The following is a 7542-nucleotide window of genomic DNA, read 5'->3' on the forward strand; positions in this document are numbered from 1 at the left end:
TTTACTGAAGCACTCCTATGATTTTGTGTGTCAAGAATGAAAAGATGGCCAAGCACCAGTGCTCGTACAGCTCATACCTGTAACCGTAGCGACTCTGGAGGCTCAGATCTGAAGATCCCATTTCAAAGCCAGCCTGGGCAGGAAATTCCCTAAGGAACTTATCTCTATTTCACTACTAAAGAAGCTGGACATGGAGCTGTGGGTCAAGTGGTAGAATACTGTCCTTGATTTTAAAGAAGTTCAATGATGCTGCTCAGTGCCTGAGTTCAAGCCATAGAACCAGAAAAAGAAAAAAAAAATAAGAAAACAAACAAAAATAAGAAAGGCATTTCTACTCAGTCAGCAGCTGTTACATTTGGTTGGAAGGGTGTTGAGTCGATTTAAGTTATATAAAAAATTGTACTTTCATTTGAAAAGATGGCTCTATTTGATTTCTCTGCTGGTGTATCTAGTCAAACACTCAGTTTGAAGCGAAGGCAATAAAAACTATTTCTAATGTCTTTTTAAAAAGCTAACATGTTTACCCAATCGTCCAGAAACAAGCCCAATAATCCCACTAGCACAACGATGTTCATTGCAGCGCTATTTACCAAAGCCAAGATATGGAATCAACCCAGATGCCCCTCAGTTGATGATTAGATCAACCAGATGTGATATTTATTCTCAATGGTATTCTATGCTGCCATCAGAAAGAATGACTTCACCCCATTTGTAAGGAAATGGAAAGACTTGGAAAAAATCATACTAAGTGAAGTCAGCCAGACCCAAAGGAAGAGAGGCCCAATGGTTTCCCTCATTTGTAATAATTAGTATAAACCTTGGACTCTCCTAGCAAAGGATTACAATAGCTCAAAACCTAGATACATAAGCCCATATACTATGAGGCTAAATGAAAGGACCTCCAGGGTATGTAAACTAGTCATATAATGGGTGACTAATGTTCTTAATGTGCTATGTTATTTCTCATCTCTTTTGTTGTCCTTTGGTTATTCTCATATTGTTACAGTATCTTACCTTGTTATCTGGTATATTGTATATATGATTATTTGTTTATTTGAAATAGGAAAAGGAAGGGGGAAACAAGATGAGAGGAGTGGGTGGGTGGAGGGAAATAGGGACAAAAACATGAGAAGGGGTATTAATGTCTGCGAAGTAATATACCTACTATCTGGCAAATATCACTGTGACCCTTCTATTAATTACAATAAAAATAACACATTAAAAACACAACTAAACTAATGTGAACAAATACAGATCAAGTTTTATCTATGTAATAATTGTAAATATCCAGCAGTAGTCAAAAGCAATCTTTGCTTTCACAGTGGTGGCAAACATTGCAACGGAATGGTGGTTATAGTAAATAAAGAAAATATTGGGGAATCTAAAACAAATCTGATCAGGACATGCCAAAGCAAATTTGGAGTCCATTAGTGGGTAAGTTGCCAGACTTGGAATACAGGTTCAAATCTCTTCACTCTGAAGATCCGAGTTAGAATGCAAAGCTGGATTCAGATTACTTATGAACTATCCTGTGAGGCACAGGGGAAATCACACAGTGAAAGAATTCATGATCAGACCAAGAAAGAAGTGTTCTGGAGATTACATTATCAAGGGTCTGTCCAAGTGGCAAACTGAGAACACCATTATCAATTCAGTTTATACCACAGATACCTTAAATGGAACTTCAAGAGACATCTGATATTTTATGATATAGAGTTAGAGAGGCAAGCCAGCTCTGTCGGACTTGCGAATGACTGTGCTAAAAATGTCACTGAAGACCTTTGGAAAGCCGCCCAGGGGGTGCCTGAAAATGAAATTCATAGTACCTGCTTTCAGGAACCATTACTTGGAGCTCAGTTCAACATGATGTGATTTTTATTGTTGTTATTAATGTGCTTACTTATTTTTAATTTTTGTTCATTTGCATTCAGTTTCTAAAATGATGTTGAAGGGGTTGTATAAAGAAGTTTCAGTTCATAATTGCCATTTATGTGTACAATGCATCATTATCGATGTTACCTTTTATCACAACCCATCCCAAACCTACCCATCCCCTCAATTCATGATATCCATTCTAATATGTCCACAAATCTGATTTCTGTCTACCTCTTAAAATGTATTTAAAAGGCTCTGAACAAAGATAAAACAGAAACATTAGTACAGAATAGTGTATTTTATATACAAAGTATTAGTATAGAAGGAGTTAATATACATATAGAATTATACCATTTAGTCTGCTGCTAAATTGTCTTAAATCCTAGCTTTATAACTTATAGCAAGGGAAAACTTTCAAATTACTTGTTTATTTGTTTACATATATTGATTCTTCTTTAAAATAACAACTAAATTTTAACAAGTGAAATATATATATACATATATATATATATAAACTCCTTTGAAGAATTCCTATCACATAAGTGAGTTCTATTAAGTGATTTTCATTCTCTTTCCAATTTCTTTTTCTAATGCTATTTTTGATACTCTTCACACTCTTCAAAGTGAATTATTTATGAAAATATGAAGGTCGTTTGCTGAATCAAAATGTCTCATAGAAAAGCCATATTTGGTAATCATCTTGTTTTTCAGAAGAATATGCTCATGATTAGATGAATTTATATATTTATATATACATCTCTCCCTACTACTGGAAAACTATTCAAAATATCAAAAATTTACTATGCATATACAACTGCTTTCACGTTATTTCCTCTCTTGCCAAGATAACTTCCTTAGCAAAATTCAAATTTGAAGAGTTTGGCACTTGGATTATAAGTCAACGTAAGAAAAGAAAATTGGTTCAATTACTTATAGCACTTTTAGTGCTATAAGCACTTTTAGGATGGGCTTTAATAAATTCAGTAGAAAATAAAAAAAATTCAGCCATCTGATCAAGTTTGAAGCTCATAAGTTTTTTGTCAAATTGACTATATATTTGAATGACAAGGAATAAAATTTGCATCTTAAAAACCTGATCTGGAAACTTAGATATGACATCAAACTTAATTATCTTTAATCTCATTTTTAATATGAATCAGATGATAATAATTCCTAGGATATGTCAATTATGTATTAAATATTATCTTTTACAAATTCTTCTTTAAACACTCAGTAACAAACAGTATAAATTAGTCAAATAATGGAGGGGGAAGATCCAAACACTACCACTGTAAAATTTCTGAAAATATATAAAACTTCCCAATCATTTGGGTACCCAATATTATGGATGGTCTTGGAGATTTAAACATAACTACATAGATACAAAAATCTATGATGGGCTATATACTCTATGGACATAATGTCATTACATAGATTAATATGTATCTATGACATACAAACCCTCAGCTTAATTTTAATTATGTTCTAAAACCTAAGTGTCAGTGATTGTATATAGACATTCCCTTCCTGAATACTTGTTTGTTAAACATGACATTTGAAATACGATGTAAAAAATCAATGTTAATAAATTCTTTAATAAAGAATTAAAAGTAAAAAAATTCTCAATCATATAGATTTTCTAAAGTAATATCTTTTAAGAAAGATTCCTATAAACTGTCACTAGTTGAGAATGGTGTTAACTTAATGAACTAGTCTCTAGAACTCATTCAATTGACATTTAAAACTCATCTTAAAAGTCTACAAATACCTGGTATACTTATATATGTGTATTTGTTTATTTGATATAGGAAAGGGAAGGGGGGAAACAAAGATGATTGGGAGGTGGTGGGGAGAGGGAAATGGGGACAAAAACATGAAAAAGGGTGTCAATGCTGGAGAAGTAATACACCTACTGCTTGCTAAAGGTAACAATAACCCTTCTATACAGTATCCCGACAATAAAATAGTCTACAAACAATCTGTTCAATGTAAATGAAATCATATATGGTAACCTTTTTCTTACAGCACCATTTAAAAATCTAACAAACAAATATGATTAATATTAATTATATATAGTTACATTAATAATATCTAAACTACCATTTCTATATTCTCAATTGTGAGAAACAGTTAAAAAATACTTGTTTTCTAATTTGCTTTTATACTATTGCTTTGAAATCCAGTGTGTATTGTTTACTTACAATAAAGATCAGTTTTGACTGGACATATTTGAATTGATCAATGCCCACTAGGATGAAGAACTATTATATTGACCATTGTAGGTGATGGCAGAATAAGAGGACTTAGGTGAAATCTGTATAAACAGTTGCTATGTGTTTTTGTTTTTAACTATAATGAAGGCAGACACAGTAATGTAACTAACTGTTGGAAGAGATTATTCTAGCCCTTAAATATCCTTGTCAAGAAAAGAAATATTTTTGAGATCTTGACCTTTTCTCTTTCTCTGAAATATACACATCTCTGTCTTTGATACATATCATATATTCACAAATTTATGACATTCCAGATTTCTTTATATTTAAAATTTTCAAAATGTTAGGTAACATTTAATTAGGAAAGCAAAAATCAAATCAGAAGTTATTAAATGAATTAAGGGATATCTTACTTTGGGAAATGTAGAATTTGTCTCCAGGAAATCTGGAGCTTCATAGTAAGGTACTCCAGCTAAGCAGAGAGATTCATGAAGCTTTATCACCTTGAGCATTATAGGTTTTCATGATGGTGGGGGTGGAGAAGTGGAATGTAGTATGCCCTAAAAAACTTTGCCCTGAAATGTGCTTGGTGTCATAATTTTGACAGAGTACATACACCACACATAAAATTTTAACCCAGGTGTGATTCACCCCAAATTATGCAACCTCTCAAACTGATATTTAGTATAGCAAAAAGTTGTGCAAGAAACAGAGTGAAGCTCTTGTTCCACTGCTTCATGACTAATTTACTTATGCAACAATGGACAATAATAATGTTTAATATTTAAATGGAGGAAAGAGGATAACATGTGATGAAATAATTTATTTTGCAAACTGCCAAGTCTTAATTGATGGATAGAAAATGAATTATTTTTACTTTTTGTTCCAGAGAAAGTCGGTCTAGTAAGGTAATGCAATAAAATGAGCTGAAACAAGCACATATACAGAGTACAATTAGTTTGCTAACAATGAAAATATTTCTTTAGTTTTAGTAAATATAAAAGTAGTACATTTACCTGATTATAGAAAATGAATTATGTAACTATAAATAATTTTGGAAATAACAGTAAAAACTCTACACTGTGCTGTTTACTTTTGTTACTATTTGCCAATCTCTTTTCTGTTCTCTTACTTATTTACAGTAAATAGACAATATGTACCATAACAAATATCCAATAAAAGCTCTTAATCGTTCATCTACCTTTTCCTTGAGTAGGTGAGGAATACCAGAACATACAAAAAAATGAATAGGAAAGCAAGGAAAAGAATATTGACTAAAGCTGATTAGGCTGAAAGATGACCAAAATGCTTTCTTATAATGTTTTACTATTTCTTTTCTGTTTCTAATCTTCCTTCACCTTCTCATTGATATGGACCAAATCTCATTTCAGGATATCACTGGATTGATTAAAATAGATAGTCTTCAAACTAAATTTACAGTCCATACATTTTTATAGTGTTGGGAAATATAGAAAAATTTTAATACCTGGACCTTTCATTAGATTTACTACATCAAGAAAGGGAAACTTTTTTTTTTTTTGGTGGGTTCTGGGGCTTGAACTCTGGGTCTGGGTGCTATCCTGAGCTCTTCAGCTCAAGGCTACAGCCCTACCCCCTGAACAACAGTGTCACTTCCGGTTTTCCAGTGGTTAATTCGAGAGAAGAGTCGCATGGTCTTTCGTGCCCGGGCTGGCTTTGAACCAGGATCCTCAGATCTCAGACTCCTGATTAGCTAGGATTACAGGAGTGAACCATTACACCCGCCTAGAGAGGGAAAATTCTTAAAAAAATATAGTTTTAAGTGATCAATCAATACCATATCTGTTTTAAAAAGATATGTTTTAATTAATTTTTATTTTCTAAAATTAATTTTACAAATGATTTTTATTGTGATATGTTTAGTTCAAAAATCACTCCAAACTCTAGGATATGGAAACAAGAGCTTTATCTTGTGTAATTATTATTCTTAATGTACTATGTCATTTCTTTTCTCTTTTTTCCCCTTATGGTTGGTTACTTTGATTACTGTATTTGATCTTATTATCTTGTATATTGTATATATGTTTATTTGTTTAGTTGAAATAGGAAAGGGAATGGGGGAAAACAAGATGATTGGGAGGAGGTGGGGGGAGGGAAATGGGAACAAAACTATGAGAGGGGGAAACAATGTGTGAGAAGTAATGCACCAACTACCTCAGGACCATAACTGTAACCCCTCTGTACTACCCAGACAATTAAAAGATCACTCCAAAAGTGTGGTGTTACTCGCTCTAAATCATCCTCCTTTCTGCCTCATTTTAGAAATTTTCATAGATTTCGTTGTGCTTTTTTCATAAACACGCATATATTTTGTATACATATGATGTATATATGTTTATGTGTATGTATATATATAATATATCTATGATATACTCTCTATCAGTCAACCAGCTATATAGACACAGGTAGCACACAACATTTCTGATGTTCCAAATTAGTGTGTGTAGATATCATTCATATTTTATTTTATATGAGATACAAGCTTATACATTATATTCCTTGGAAAAAATGTCAGGGTACATAAAAGTGATTGATCTATTTTATTTTCAGCCTGGAGCTTTAAAAATTAGACATCACAGACAGTTTTCAGAGGGATAAACTGAAGTTCAAGCTAAATAAAATATACATAATTTTATTTTAAAGCCAGACGTCAAATTATTATCTCCAATATGTACAATGAATTCATTTTTTATTTTTTTTTATTATTTTACCCCTTCAAGAGTAGTGGCATTGACATCAATGCTTTTCCTTAGCACTTTGGCTTAGCATTACAATAACTAAATTTGAAATGAAAAGAGAGCCATCTATCTGTTATCAGCATGGCTTATGTGTTTTCTTCAGTTCACTATCTGTCCAATTTCATCCAAAACCATTCAGAGCTTTTTCCTTTCTTTCTTTCTAAGGCATTATTACTTAGATGGGCTCTTATCATTTAGCTGAATAAGAACACAGATTTTCAATTCTTTAGAGAAATTCAAAGCTATCTATGGCTGTTATCTTTATTATTCCTTTAGAGTCTTCTATGATACCATCTGCTAAATTTCAAAGGCCAAAAATTTTCAATTCAGATATGTTTTCTGATTCTGAGATAAAAGTCATACCTGAAAGATATAAGTGTATGTGTGTGGGAAGGAATAAAAGAATAGAATCTAGAAAAGATATTCACTCAATTTCAAGATTAAGATTGTATTTTATTATGGAATTTTTTCTTAGTGAAGTATGTAATTTAAAAACACACATTACCAAATACATAGCTTTTTTATTCTGAATATTTTTCTATGTGTTTCTGTGAATCAGTTCTTATCTTCTTTTAGGGTATCTGTCACAGCTCTGTTTTTCACAATTAGACTTTCTCTCTTTTACCCTTCTCTTAATTTTTTCCTTTCATTTTCCCTGTCAGTTATTAATGTAAAAA

This window comes from Megascapheus bottae, chromosome 14 (assembly GCF_031878675.1).
Source record: "Megascapheus bottae isolate mThoBot1 chromosome 14, mThoBot2.hap1, whole genome shotgun sequence".
NCBI classification, from domain to species: Eukaryota; Metazoa; Chordata; class Mammalia; order Rodentia; family Geomyidae; genus Megascapheus; species Megascapheus bottae.